The sequence below is a fragment of the Tyto alba genome, unplaced genomic scaffold (genome assembly GCF_018691265.1).
Source record: "Tyto alba isolate M040663 unplaced genomic scaffold, T.alba_DEE_v4.0 Super-Scaffold_18, whole genome shotgun sequence".
Lineage (NCBI taxonomy): Eukaryota > Metazoa > Chordata > Aves > Strigiformes > Tytonidae > Tyto > Tyto alba.
In genome coordinates, this window is record NW_024881280.1 from 7,657,062 (window position 1) to 7,673,033 (window position 15,972).

The 15,972-nt window shown below is 41.4% G+C and overlaps 1 protein-coding gene across 4 annotated transcripts in view; it reads left to right on the plus strand.

Annotated features, from left to right (window-relative positions):
* Positions 1 to 7,662: 7,662 nt before the first annotated feature.
* Positions 7,663 to 15,972, plus strand: part of LOC104358291 (carbohydrate sulfotransferase 9) — a 58,253-nt gene continuing 49,943 nt past the window's right edge. For all 4 annotated transcript variants that reach the window (XM_042791174.1, XM_042791176.1, XM_042791179.1 and 1 more), the window contains exon 1: positions 7,663 to 7,869. The gene's annotated coding sequence lies outside the window, so the exon portion shown is untranslated. The remainder of the gene's footprint in view (positions 7,870 to 15,972) is intronic.

The following is a 15,972-nucleotide window of genomic DNA, read 5'->3' on the forward strand; positions in this document are numbered from 1 at the left end:
TAAAGAGCAGCTCTGCTACCGTAGCCCACTGCTGGGGCGATAGCAACTCTCTCCTTCTTGGAAAGAACCTGGAATTTAACAACTGGCTCTTTCTAAATTCTCAGCATCCTGCATTCCAGTAGTCTGTGGGTGATAAAGTGTATTTTCTGTAGAGCAAATAATTAACCTGAATGTGATTATGTGGGGTAGGATGTATTCATCATTAACTTTGCATTTGGCCTTTGGCATTGAAACACGAGAGGAATTATTTGAAATGGAAAAGGACTGTTTTCTCTTTAGAAGTGTTTGCACTTAGGTCAGGGTGAGCTGAGTGCTTTAACAGACTTAATGCCCTCATGTGGTATGAAGTTGGTCAATGTAGCTTCCTTTCTTAAAGAGTAATAGTTATGGGGGTGCTTCTTTATTTTTTTTTTCTCCTTATCGAGCTTAAAAAAAAAAAAGTTGATTGACTCTTCTTATGATTTTTTGATCCTGACAATAGCTGATGTCTTTCTGATTCCTAATAGCTAACTTCAGACTCTCTGCTCTGCTAAAACTATTTATATGCCATTCTGAGCTTCTGTCTTTCCACATATTTGTAATCCTCTGACCACAGAAGAAACACTGAGCCCTAATGAAGGGGGGAAAGAATGGTCTTAGACTGGAAAATGCTGAGAACATCTGGTCCATGAGGATGAATACTATGCAAACTTCAAGACATAATATATGCTGCTTTCTGATAGCTAGCCTTCCACTTGTGCCATATGTGGCACCTGATTTGAGTGAAACACTTTATTTTCACCCATGTTGTAGAAAACCATCATGTAGTAAGTAATTTTCTGAAATTATTTTTAAAGAACATTGAAGTTTTGAAATAGGCAAATTGGTGGTTACACATATAAACGCTTGCAAGCAACATCCCTGACTTAATGGCCTGTGCTTAAATTATCATGGATCCTGCACAAATTTGTTTGGTTTTAGTAAATGGATAACATTTTGCTTGGAGAATTCTCAAGTAAAGATATTACGTTTCCTTAGTCTTCCTGGGGCAGGTTTTTGGTTTGTTAGTAAGCCTCTGTCAGCTTGTTCTGCAGAAAATACAAAGGTGGATAGGGTAAAAAATTACACTGCAGATGAGTAACTTTGTCAAGTTGTTAAAGTTCATTTCAAACAAGATTCATAAATGCGGCTTAATGCTAAATAACATACATGGAAGCAAATAATACAGGTTATTTTCCAGCACAAGTTTATATATGTACAATGAGCAAAATAGATCAAGTCTTTGGGGAGTTTGGATTTGTGATTCAGTGGGCTGGAGGAAGGGACAGTACTGGTTAGAACCTGGGAGAGATCTGCCTTTGTAAACAGCATGAACAAGATAGCTATGCTTTGTTTCACTGCACCTGCTTCAGGAAAGAAATTCAAAAGATCTTCACTTAAGAGCGGGGAGGAGGAATTCTCAAGAGCTGTAAAATGTGCCACTAAATCAAACAGATAAACTTTATCTGAAATCCCTGATGATTGTGACTTTGTGGTTTATGAAAGAACCATTCTCAAATCATTTGTTTGCTCTCCTTCGTGACTATGGGCAAACATGCAATTGCCAGATACCCCACCTGGGGCGCAGGAGTATTTGTCTTGGGTCCCACAGCGTAAATGGTGGCTACTTCATCCCTTCCCTGTAATTCATTCTGGTGGCACGTCTGCCAACAGGTAACTCGCTTCCGTTATTTTTCAAGGTGAAATTGCCGTGCAAAAGATCAGCTCCTAAAACCAGAAGTGTGGCTATCAGTTTTTAGGCCTTTTACTGGAAGCGGTAGTGGAGGAGCACAAGCTGATGTGAGGAAGCCGTCTGAAAGCCGGTGACTTGGCAGGCGACGTGTGGATGTTTTCTGAGGTGGCAGTTCTGGTGGAGCCTCTGCTGCTTACCTATATCAGGTATTTCTCATTCAAGCAACAACTGACTTATTTTAAAATGATTGGTGGTATGGCAATTAGAACAAAATTATTGCTTGTATTCCAAATATGCTTTAGAAGATCACTACGAAAAATTACATCTTCTCCTGAGAGTGGCCCTAGTGCATTAGGCTGCAGTTAGCACAAACACAAGCCCAACAGTTGGTTTAATATTGTAGGCTTCCTTGATTTGGGAAGAAAAAAAAAAAAATCTAAGTGACTAGATAAGCAGATCATATACAGCATAAGCACCGAAAAGGAAAAAGACAAATTTTTGTTTTGGACTTTGCTCTTGAAGACTTACTAGTCATTAAAAACTGCCAGTAGCTATTCTTTGTTTAATGAAGCTCCTTGGAAGTATTGTAACAGACTATGGAGGCAAACTATTTTTCCACTATTAAGGTAAACTTGAACATTTTAATAAATGCTGTCTTCATCTAAAAAAGACTAGGTGAATTTCAAATACAGAGCAGTCATTTTCCATTTTGATTCAGGACTAGTTGATTATTGATTTTCATTTCCATTGCAAGCTTCCACAACATTTTCCCAAATTATCAAAGGCAGGAAGTTGAAGATAGCAAATTATAATGGCAAAATCTGAAATGAAAAGTAAACTGAGAACAATTTTAGCATTTTGTAAAATTGCTTTTTAGCTCTGCTCCTAGTAAAGGATCTGTTGTGAAGAGTCCTGCAATTTAGCTTAGCAAGCAAAGTCTGGGTGTGGGAATGAACAATTGTAATGGTGTGGGATATATTGTCTTTACAAAAACTTTCACTTTAAGCTAAAATCCCTTTATTGCTTAGCACTGAAGCGTTTTCAGTATTACAGCATTAATATTAAAGAATGCACTCCTGAGCTTCCTGACACTGTGTTGCCTGTTTCAACTAGCACAATCTGTTCATAGCAACTAGTATTATTACAGAGGCAGATAAGAGTACTGAGGGAGGGGGGCAAAATTATGTTTATAAATTGTATCTTAAAACACTTTAGGGCTGAATGCCCAGGAGCCTGAAACCATACAATTCCAAATATTATATAACGGTCTATTTAGCCTCTGTTGCAGTGGATGGGAAGACTCCATGGGAGGCAGTGGGAATTGGATGGAGTCCTTGTGAAGAATATTTTCACTTGCAGGTGACCTGAATTGCAAAGTCACAGGGCAGGACTGTTCCTGTGGTGATTATTTTGTGTTATTTACTGAAAGCCAAAACTGAGGTCTTTGTAGATTGCCACACACTGAAGTTTTGACTGCTGGGCAGAGATAGTCTGGGTAATTCCAGACCAGAGGGTCCTGCGCTCTTCAAGAAGCGATGCCTAATGGGATCCCCTGTAATCTACCGTAAAGTGAGTCATAACTCAGGACAAGTTTGTTGATGCCTGGTTACTAACCATAAGTTATGATTATAAAATTAGAGAGCACTTAAATTCTGAAGGCTGCTTGTTGCCCCTTTGTTTTCTGTATTCCTGCTCATTAACTTCCACCTTGAAAATAATTCTTCATTTTATCACACTTTGTGTGTGTGTATATATATATATATATATATATGGTATATTAGTACCATTTACTGCAGTCCCTTTTCAAAGGGAACAATGATGCTAACTTACCCTTGGAGACAGAAACCGAGTCCCATTCATTTATAAGAGATTTCAAGATATTCCACTTGTCAGGCTGTCTTTACACATATTAGGTCTCAGCTAACACTGTTCTTCAAAGTACCTGGGTATTTTTGGTCTGACTTCTTGGAGATGGTAGCAGATGGCCACAGCAGAACAGTAAATGTTTTTTTCAGATGTTAAAATAGGGCTGGATTGAAATGAGACTTTGTCAGGAAGGTAACTAGATATCAAATGTTATCTGAACCTCAACTTTGAAAGGAGAGGCTAGCTGAGGGGTTGAGGGGCTGTCAGAGGACACAGTGAGTGGTCTGTGCTGCGTGGAAACATCTCTAACTGTTTGAGTTTGGGCTTTCTCAAACACCGAAGGTGAAGTGTGGGGTCTAAGCCCTACCCCTCTGCTGTACTTACTCACTTCAGCTCTGTGCTTTGGTGGGGTGGCAACAGAAGCCAAGAAGGAGGCACAGCAGTGTTGTTCCTCAAACAACGTTTCTGACTGTCCCTTCAGCCTGCATCCTCCCCCCTCTGTGATGGGGGAGCGTGGGACTCGGAGAAGGCGAGGTCGGGCGTGAGGGGATCTAGTGGTGCTGGGGCTGCGGTGCCTGGGGAGCCAGGAGGATGAAAGGCAGCACCTCGAAGGCTGACCCACACAAACCTGGGAGCCGCTCTTCGGAATCAGGGCCTGGCTTCACTTGCTCCACTGGTGGTCCCTGGACTTGTTTTCCCAGTCCCCCAAGCCCAGGAGAGCAAGGAGGCGATGTTGCTACCGGGCATGTTGATCGACTCCCATAGCTCAGCGGTGTCTCATAAGCACCCTTCTCCAAATGCCTTCACTGGCTTTTTGGCACAAGTCTGTAATAACACAGCTGTACTTGATTAGGTTCTGGAAAAAATGTGCCTGGAGTTTACTATTGCCTTTGGTTTCTTTATAAAACAATATACATGTATATGTATATTTCTACTCTTAACTTACGGTGGCTGAAAATTAATCCTGGGAAAAGACCAACATGGTATTGTAGAAAGTCATTCAGTATTAAAAAGGATTGATTTGTCAAGTTCAGGGAGGCAAAGCACTGTTCAGCCATGGCAGGGAGCTATGGTAACCATCCACTTGGGCAAGCACAATCAAAAACATCACCTTGAGGAGCACATGGGTGGTTTTTTTTTTCAATCTCTCTTTAAAAAAATTAAAAAAAAGTGGAGAAGAAAAGTAATAAATGGCTACAGCATACACATCATCCAAGAAATCATCCACATCAGGAAACTAGGTTCTTCAATAAAGTAATTTGTGTAAAATTGATGAAAATATCTTACCTGGTACTCGTCTCTATAAATAGAAGACAATTTGAAGATTCAGCATTTAGAAAAACTAGTGACTGTTTCAGAAGTCCTGTGGCTGAAATAAGACTGTTAAAAAGCATTTGAGACAAAGCTACTGGGTCTATTAGAATAACTATTAGTGAGGAGAAACACACAGACAAAACCAAAATCCGGGGAGGAGTAGTTTTTTGAATTTGGACTGAGCCATGTGATTTGACCAATCTCCTTTTAATGGATTAGCATTCAGACTGTTACAACTCCTGGTGCTTTTTTTACTCTAACATTGAGCAAGGATAGCAAAAGGTGAGTTTCTTGAGGGGTTTCCCTTGGTGTGGGAGGACTAAGACTGTAGTCTTTGGATATGAGTGAAGTTGTTTGGTTTGCTTGGTTCTGGAAGGAGTTAGTGTCTCACTGATAAAATGTTTACGTGTTCTTTTTGTCTCCTATGTCTTGATCCCAAACTTTACCTTCAGACATGAAGAAAGCCATGACAAAATATGATCTAATCAAATAGGTGGTACTTGCATTATCAAGAAAAAAAGAGGAGGAACACTTACTTGTAATGGTAGAACACTTAAGGTGAAATTTCTTGTTCTAGGCAATAGCAGACGGTGAGGCTACAGAGCTAACTCACATTAGATGTGAACGCTGCATTCAGTTTCCACAAATTAAACACGGAGATTCCTGACACTGGTAATCAGGCTGGAGGTACAGGAGTTTTGCAGAATAGCCTCTTTTTGGTCTTGAAATTGGTTTGGGATTACTTTAAAATATCAGAATGCTTATGAGGATCTCTCTGAAAAAGTAAAGATTTTCTATGTGGGACAGCCATACAGTTATAATAAGCTTCACTTTCTTATCTGACTAGGCTGTAAGAGATTGATTTATCGCTTTTCTATCAAAGGACTGAAAGTTTCACAGTGAAATTGTGTGGTGAGGGAGAAATACAGTAGGTTTTCTGACAGCTTCCCAGTAGGAGGGACATACTAATCCTGCATATCTGTCAAGTGAAGAAACAAAGATGTCGGGTGGGGAAGGGCTCCCACAAGAAGGCAGTTAAGACTGTCAGAAGTTTTGCCAGGGAATGCTCCTTTGCTGCTTTAGAGGGAGAAGCAGCATTCCTCTGCTAGGTGGGGAAGGGCTGCCATCAGAGCTGCCCTGCTGAGTGTAATCAAATATCCCTTTGGGCCATTATCCTGTCTCAGACAACAGTCCATGTGGGACGATTAGGACAACAGTGTAAGAAACCAAGCACAAAACGTGCTCTTTCCTCTTGATATCCACAGTTCAGCTTCTTAATATCCACAGTTCAGGGGCATCCTGAGGCAGAGGTTGTTTCAAAACTATTATACTTAGTAACCTCCAGCAGACTTAGCCTCTTTGGGTTTCTTCATGTTATCTTTTGGAACCAACAGAAGAGCGAAGTGGCAGAAACCGCTACATTTTTCACAAGCAATAGAAGCCAAGAGACATGGAGAGGAACAGTCTCCAAGATTCACTAGTAAGAGTCTATTGGAGGAGGAGGAGCAATACTGGTCTTCATCACATCCAGAATTTACAGAGGAATTGTGTAGTGGGGTGTGTGATTGTAGACTTCAAAATAGCTGACTTGTTGCTGAAGACCTTGGGGTTTTTGTTTGTTTGTTTTTTCCCCCCAAGCAATGAATAGGTAAAGAGAAACCGAGAGAAAAAGTGGTACTGGGGGAAACGGATGTCCAAGTACTTTTCAGTTTGTGTGTTGCGGGAACATTTGTTGTGAGCAAATGTCAGTGATGCTTTTCAAAGCCTCCACTTCTCATTTGGAACAAGAGAGCAAACTGCAACAGGAGCAATGTAGGAGCAGAGCTCCTGCCCAACCATCACCCCTCAAAGCTGGCTGGCTGCCGGCACGTGCTCCTTGCTGAGGTGTGAGCAGAACCAGTACAGGGTTTTTGCTGGTGTGGGACAGTAAGCATCGTTCCTCTGGCAGGTAGCTGTGCTCACAGTCTCCTCTGCCAGGGCTGAGCTATGCTGTCCGGAGAAAAGATTGTGAAGAAATTGTTATAGAACCTGTTGGATGCTGTCCCCATGACGTTGCCATCTTTCTTAATTTAACTACATGATAGCTCTGTTGGGGACTTGTCCTAAAATCTTACTTCTTGCAGTTGGGTTGACAACATACAATCCACTGTCTCTCTCTTTTGATCCCTTTTCTGGCTTATACTTTTCTAATTACATCAAAAGTTGGCTATATGCCTTCATTTTCAAGGTGCTCTGCTGTTTATCCCCACCCTACTAATTATCTTTCATCATTAATGAGATGCTAACTCCTGCCTCTAATCTCTATGGCCAACTTAAATGTCTTTCAGACAAGTTCTTTCACGCTTTCTACTGCTCTGCTTGTCAGGTTTTGGAGGTGCTTTGTGCAAACCCTCTCAAGGGTCTTGTATCATCCATCTGCTTCCTCCGCAGAGCCCTGGTCCCCTGCCCTGCCATCTCCAGCCACGGGTCCCTCCTCTCCAGTTCCCCCCCAGCCTGCCAGGCTCAGCCATGGGACTGCAGCCGTCCAGAGGGAGCGAGCAGCAGGGATTTTTCCATGATTTTCTTGAGCTCACATTCAGTGGGTGGCTGCCGGTGGCGCTGCCTGCAGTGCCAGCCCCGGCTCTTGCAGCCGTATTCTGGGCTGCAAGTCACTGTCAGACTTTTTTAAAAGGGAAACTGTGTTCCAGGCTGGGACAGGGGTACAGACTTGCTGCCATTTGGTCCTTCATCCTGCCAGTTGGCAAGCATTGCTGCTCCGCTGCCACTTCAGTTTAATACTTGGTGCAGCTTTTCCTTTCCTTTACCTTAGTTTTCTGTTTTAAGATAAAGTCAGAAGAAGAGACTAGTTGTGAATTTGCTAGGTGAGCACTGCTCAAATGCAGAAGAGAAGTAATGCAGAGCAAATAAAGCACAGACCTGTCTTGAGGAGCAGATATAGGAGAAAAAGCAGAAAACCTAATCCTCTGTGACAAGCTATGGTAAGTAAAATAGAGAAGAAAGATTTTTCAAATCCAGCAATATTTTCTGGTCGTTTCGTACCTGTGGAGCTACTGGCACAGCCTATATATAAAGGGCTGGGAGCTGAAAAAGGCAGGTTTGCCAGCTCAACTCTTTGGCTGTTCATTAGAAACTTGTGTCCTTGTTCTGTGATCACCGTAATATTTACTACGCCATCCGAGGCAAACACACCAAGCATGCCTCAGGCAGGCTGTGCAGGGCTTAAGGGGTATATCTCAGAGGAGAGAATAAGGGATTGCTCTTCCCCATCACGGAGTAACTTAAGCAGCTCAGTTCTGTGCAAATGCAGCAGGGTGAGAAAATGTTCATGAGTAGTATTTTTTAATTTAACTATTCTTTTAATGTATTTGCAAAGAAAACTAACTCATGAGTCTAAAGCCTGTTTAAGTATTCCAGATGAAAAGTTTATATCCATATAGTGGGTATTCAGAAAATTTATTTTCTCACCTTCCATAAAAAGAATATGGAAGGTAATAATAATTTTATTGCCTTCCACATATTTTCTCCTTCCACAAAACCTTTCTTCAAATCCATCTGAGATTTTTGTAAGGGAGTTGAAAATCTAATTTACAATGAAAAATGGGAGAAATAAATCACAAATTTATGTGGTTCTTTTACAGCTTTTTAATAATCTTATCCTCTCTCCATTTCACATACTTTTTCCACTTTAAAATGATATGCAGCATACCTTCTCTTTTCATTCAGTCTTTTCCTCTTATGAGTAACTAAATACAGAGATGAACTGATTAAAATGTTCTTTTTTTTTTTTTTTTTTTTTTTCCTAATACCACAGAATGTTTTTAAAGGGGATACAAGGAAAAAAAAAATGTGTAATTCCAGGATGATTGGCATAGGTGTAATATAAATCGGGTGAGTTCATTTTTCAAACACCACTCAAATAGGCAATGAACATATGGGTTAATTTCAAAGATACTGATCTCTTTTCTGCCCGTGTCAGTCCAGTTTGGAGCAAACAAATATTTCCACCTCGCATCTTGCCAGCACAAACAAACCCATAGAGAAACTCCTGTAAAAAGTGTCAGATCATTATCACGGAAAAGGCACAACGACTTGATCCCTTTACTCTGTTCAACACTTGAGAATTTTTACTGATGTGTTTATCATCTGAAAGAACAAAGCAAATATCTTATGTGAATCCAATCTATGAGTTGTTTGATTGCTCTTACAAGTATTCATTCCAGTATTTCCTTGCAGTAATCGCAGGGCTCGAATGAAAACTTTTCTCTTAAAACATTGCTGCTTTTCTGTTTGTGCCCGCTTCCAGTATCCTGAATAGGCATCTTTGTGTGGACAGGGGACACTGTCCAATGCAGCAACTCAACCTAACTGTGGCATTCTGCGGTCTTGGGAGACAGTGCTGTTCATTCAAACTCCAGGTGCTATTTTTCAGTTGTGCTTTAACATTTCCATTAAAACTATGAAACAGTTAAAAAGTCATCATTAAGTTGTCATGATTAGAGCTCAGAGATTGGTCCTATAGTCAAGAAAATCAGTTCATTGCCCACTATATCTCTAGACTTTATAGGGTGGCAGTTTGGGAAGGACTCAAATTCCATTGGTATAATTTACTTAATTCTTTACTGGTTTATTGCACTGAAGCCATGACTCCCCTTGGATTAGACCGTCAACACTCATCTTCAGTCAGCTGTTTGAGTCCTTGTTGTATAAACACAAAACCATAGAATGATTGAGGTTGGAAGGGACCTCTGGAGGTCATCTTGTCTACCACCCCTGCTCAGGTGATGTCACCTACAGCAGGTTGCCCAAGAACATGTTCAGATGGCTTCTGAATATCTCCAGGGATGGAGATTCCACAGCTTCTCTTTGACAACCTGCTGGCAACACACTCCTCATAAGGCAGTCCAGGACGCTGTTAACTTATTTTTTGTCTCAAGGGCGTGTTTCTGGCTCATGTTTGACTTGGTGTCCACCGGGACTCCCAGGCCCTTTTCTGCCAAGCTTCTTTCCAGCCAGTTCATTCCCAACATGTGCTGGTGACTGGGCTTGTTCCTCCCCAATTGCAGGACTTTGCGCTTCCCTTTTTTGAGTTACATGAGGTTCCTATCAACCCATTTCTCCAGCCTGTTGAGGTTCCTTGGCTAGCAAGATAACCATCTGGTGTATCAGCCACTCCTCCCAGTTTTGTGTCAAGGGTACACTCTGCTCCATGTTCCAGATCATTAATGAAGATATTAATCGGTACTGGACTCAGTACTGATATGCTGGATAAACTGCTAATTACTGGCCCTCCAACTAGATGTTGTGCCACTGATCACCACCCTTTGGGCCTGGCCATTCTGTCAGTTTTCAGTCCACCTCACTGTCTGCTCATCTAGTCCACAGTTCATCAGCTTCTCTGCGAGGACCTTAGGGGAGACAGTGTCAAAAACCTTACTGAAGTCAAGGTAGACAATATCCACGGCTCTGCCCTCATCTGCCAAGCCTGTCATTTCATCATAGAAGGTTATCAGGCTGGTCAAGCATGACTTCCCCTTGGAGAAGCCATGATGACTACTTTGAATAACCTCCTTGTCCTTCATGTGCCTGGAAATGGTTGCCAGGATTAGTTGTTCCATCCCTTTCCCAGGCATCAAGGTGATGCTGATCAGACTGGTTCCCTAGGTCCTCCTTCTCCCCCTTTTGGAAGATAGGTGCAATGTTTGCTTTATTCCACTCCTCAGGCACCTTTCCCAATCACAATAATTGTTCAAAGGTAGTTGAGTGGCTTCACAATGACATAAGTCAGGTCCATAGCACTTGTAGGTGCATCCCATCAGGGCCCATAGACTTACATATGTCCAGTTTGCCTAAGTGTTCTCTAACACGATCCTTTTCCACCAAGGGTATGTCTTCCTTGCTCCAGACTTCCCCCCTGTTCTCTGGGGCCTCAGATTTCTGAAGCTGATCTTGCTAGTAAAGACCGAGGTGAAAAAAGCACTCAGTACCTCAGCATTTCCATGACCTGTGTCACCAGGGCCCTATCCCATTCAGCAGCAGGCCTGCATTTTCTCTATTCTTCCTTTTGCCACTTTTTGCCAGGAGCTCCTTCTTTATTCGTGCTGGCCTCCTGGCATTTTTTCCTGACTTGCAGTTCATTGGGATGGACTGCTCTTGAGCTTAGAGGAGGTGATCCTTGAATATCAACCAGCTTTCTTGGGCTCTTTCTCCTTCCAGGGCCTTATTCTGTGGGACTCATTCAAGCAGATCCCTGAAGAGGCCAAAGTCTGATCTGAAGTTCAGGGTTGTGATCCTGCTTTTTGCTCCACTCCTTCCTCAGGATCCTGAGCTCCACCATCTCACAGTCACTGCAGCCAAGTCTGCTTTTGATGTTTGCATCCCCAGTGAGCTCTTCCTTGTTTGTGAGTGTGAGGTCTAGTAGAGTGCCTGTCTTCGTTGGCTCCGTTGTCACTTTGGTCAGGAATTCATTATTGATGTTCTCCAAGAACCCCCTGGACTGCTTATGCACTGCGGTGTTCTTTCTCCAGCACCTATCAGGGTGGTTGAAGTCTCCCAAGAGTAGAAGGGCCTGGAAATGTCAAGCTACTTCCAGCTGTCTGTAGAAGGCCTCATCCACTTGTTCTTCCTGGTCAGGTTGTTGACCCACAAGGAGGGTTGTTTACTTGATATGCAACATGCCAATATACACACAGAGCAGGGGTATTTTGTTTGTGCAAAGATGGGTGCTAGGTGGCAACTCCACAAAGCTAGCACACTGCCCAAAAGAACTTCAATGTATTTATACACTTCAAACTACACAAATATACATTTACTGTAATGACTATTGGTGAGTTTCTTATCACTTTGTCCCTCACTGATTAACAACATACCTTGTCTCGATTTAAAGTTAGTGTCTTTTAAGTTTTCTGTGCAAACTCAAAGGGTGAGGGAGGGCTTGTCTTCATGGTCTTAAGCTGAGTCAGTGGTTGTGATCTCCCCCTACTGCCTTTACCTTTCCCCCAGTTACCATAGATTTTTGCTGACTTTATGCTTCTTTAGCAATCACTCAACTTTCAGCACCTTCTGGGTGGGATGTTCCCTTTTTATCAGTCTTTCAGTTTCTCTTCAAGGGCCTAGTTAGTAAGGCCTGCGTTGTTTATACAAGGTAAGCAGGCTTACATAGTAAAGTCATGGCTCCCTGTTCTCCTTAGAAGATTTGACTGCAGTGTATCTAATTCTAACTTGAATAGTGGCACTATAACCTATGCACTCATTCAAACATATGGTTTTACACAGGTAACAAGGTGGCCTATAGCAGACACTCACTACACTGTCATCCACGCTGGTCAGCTCTGTAGTCCTTACCCATAGGCTCTCAGTTGGCTCATCATCCATCCCCAGGAAAAGCTCCGTGCACTCAAGATGTTCTGTCACATAGAGGGCAACTCCTTCTCTTCCTTGTCTTCCCAGCCTGCACTTACCCCCTTGGAGCACTCCAGCCATGCGGGCCATTCCACCATGTCTCTGTGATCCCCAAAAGATCGTAGCCTTGCAACTGCACACAGATCTCTAATTCCTCATGTTCGTTCCCCCTGCAGCATGCATGAGTGTACAGGCACTTCAGGGGGGCACACTGGTATGCTGGTGGGTTTTCCCATAATGGTGCCTTGTAGGCACTTCCTTGCTTACATGCAATTGCTTGTAAGCAATTGAGGTGACCTTGCTTAACCCTGATTTGTTGATTTTGTGTCCCCTTTCATTCACATCATCCTGGACCCTTTGCTTCTTAACTCTGTCCATCGCTCTTTCGCAGGGCTGCTGGTAATTCTCCTTTCCCCATCATAATGCACATAATTTTCTGTTCCATCGTCTACAATAGTTGTTCTACAGAATTGCATGTGCTTTCTGGAAAAACAAAACAAAACTAGGTTTATTTTAAGAATATATGATAGGAACAGGAAAGTCTGTTCTGTCCTCAAATATTTATGACGTCTGGAGTTGCTGTTTCTTTTCATGCTCTACAGGAAAGACTACACAATGTGTGCAGTGGTGCTAAGTAAAGGTAGCTAGGAGGAATTGTCTTTTATCTTTACCACAAATAAATGTTACAAAAGTCTCTTCCAGAAACCTGAACCACACAATAAGCCTTCAGAGAAGAGAAATGGTTTGCTATGTTCACATGTTTATTAATATTTCTTAATAAACACAAAGGTCATACAGTTCTCAAGTGATCAGACAATGGTATACCACAATGGCTGTTTCATCATCTCCCTCTCTTCCTCCCTCCCTCCCTCTCTCTGCCCAAGCCTGAACGTGCTTTCAGCTTTGCCCCATGGTCTAAATGAAGACAGTAAATGCGTTAGGGTTAGGACTGAATATTTCTGACACACAATGTGAATTTCACAGAAAACTGAGGAATAAATAAAACTATGACTGTCCTCTACAGAAATTTGTCCTTTTGGATTCAAAAAAGTCTGTTGTCAAGGCTCATGATAATAGATTTAAACCAGTGAATAATTTGATCCAAAAAGAAGGAAAATGGTATTATGGAAAGATTTAAATTTCATTCAAGAGGAGCTGAAATCCTGGCATTAAATTGCTACAACATCCTGATTTGTTAGTGTTATAATCTGCAATATCTTAGCCTCTGTTTACTCTGGGCAAACATGGTGCTGGTGAACGATGCCCATCTTGCAGGCCTGCCAGGGAGTGTCCTTTGTGTATTCAGGGAGCACGTACTGTCCTCCCACAGTTGCTTCATGGCCCCTCTGCTGAAAGGAAACCTCGGAGAAAGGGGCAGAGAGACATGGGGGTGTCCAGCCGGGGAAGTTGATGGTTCTTTGTTAAGGGCTTCTCTTAATTCTGAGCCACCGTATCTGAATTCATTCTAGTTACCACGGAAAAGTGCTCCCTGATACCAGGAGCATCATCTTTGTACCAAGAGCATCGTTTTCATTAGCAGCCAAGCACAGGCAATTGTGCCAGGAGCAGGGTAGGAAAAAGAGCGTGTCGAGAAGCTGCACATGAGCTTGTGTGTGAGGAGAGGGAACCAAAAACCCTGAGTGCTTGAAACGCCACAGGAGTGTGGCAGGCAAATTGGAGATGCTCAGGTGAGAGTTGTGTCTCAGCCTGAGTGCCCGGAGATCCATGTGAAAGGGAAGTAAAGCAGCTGTTTAAAAGTTGCTGGATCAGAGGCTATCTATCTGTCAAAAATACAAGGTAAATTAAGAAAAGTCAAACAGGTGCTGAAGAACACTGAATTTCCAGAAAGAAAGAAAGACAGGTAAAGTCCCCACAATAAAATTGAGTGAAAAGATGTTGGGGAAAGGCTGTCTCATCCAAGGGCATCTTGCAATAGGATGGTGACATCCAAAACTGCGGAAAATATTGATGGAATTTCCCAATTTAAACTTAGAAAACAATCAAACTGCACCAGAATGCAAAATAAAACCAAGGCTCTGAGTGTTGGAGGGGAAAAAGCCCTTATTATCCTGGAAGATATTAAATAAACCCCAGAAATAACAAAAATGGAAACGGGCAGAGGAGAATGGAAGTTAAAAGGTCCAAGGAGGAGTCTACAAAAGGCAGTCAGCATGCACTAACAGGGACCAGTATGTAGGGCTGCACAAGGAAATAACAGAGGCTGAAGCAGCTCCCTGCATTTGTAAAGAGACAGTACATGTGTCAGGAATAAAACTATTTCACAAAAACCCAAAGGCAAGGACCGAAAATGCTTACCAAGAAATGAAGTAAATGTATTTTCTACAACACAAAAGAATTATTTTGAAGACACTAAAGGGAGAGCTGTGTCAAGAGACTGGAACATCTACTTATTGGCTAAAATCTTAATATGCATTTACCAGGCAGTGAGGTATTAAGTTCATGTGCAGTAAGAAGAAAAATTAGAAAAATGTATTTTTGTTAAAGATGATTCAGAATGTACCGCACAGAAATAATTTCCCAGGCATAACTAATTTAGATATAAAGATAAAATAAAATATTGGAACTAAATAGCATATAATTGCTTTACAGCAGAAAATATATATTCCATGCTTGTAAACATGCCAGGGCTTGTTAGGAGGATGTGTACATTAGGTAGACATGTACTCACAGACACTATGATCAATTTAGAAACATTTTAAAGGTGTGAAAAGGAAATTGCTGTAATATGAGATGTAGTTGTACTGCCAAAAAAAAAAAAATCTACAAATGTTTCTTTAGTGCTCCAGCAAAAACATAGAGGGACATTTGATAAGTAGAACAGCAAAAAAAAAGCCTATTAAACGGCTTAATTCTGTGGTAATTACGGAAAATTAAGGTGTAAAAGTTAGCTTAGCTTTAGCTCCAGGGACTAATGCAATATTAAAATGGCTAAAATTGTATACTGTTAGCCTCAAATGAATGTAGATGTAGAAGTATATCAAAGAATGTGAAATGTAAAAAAACCTCAGAAATGCCCAGTAAAAGTTTGTAATGATAACTGTAGAAACTTAAGATCTGCAGTTGAACATGGCCTAGATTTGGTTGCATGTGCTTGAAAGAAATTCTGTACCAGTCTGGATTATTTTCTCAATTCACGGAAATAGTACTGTTCAAGTACTAAATATGTAATCTCATTTTTAAAAATCTATAAGTAATATCTGGTGTGTTTGTGATGCCATACTAAATATGATAACTGCTTATAAATAGTATCCAATTTGATTACTACAAGTTCAAACACTTTGCTAAAGGGTATGACTGTACCCATTTTCTATTGAGTATAGAGTATCCACAGTCTAGTATTCCTATGGAAAAAAGTACAGACATTTTAAAAGACTAGAGGGTTAAGCCCAAACTCTTCATTGGCATAGCTAAAAACATCTGAAACTAGTAAGTTTTCAATAAAAAGCTGAGAACTGGACTTCCTTACAATATAATGGGCAGTATTAAAAATGTGAATATTGTGATCTGTTACTTGCACAAGGGAAAAATAAAACTGAAAATGTTCTAGAGAAAAGCAGACTTGAGACACTGGCAAGCAAGGTGAAAAAAACTGGAGGCTTTTCTAAATTTTCATCAGGTTCCTGCAAGATGATTATTGAACATGATCAGGTATATAAAAGGAA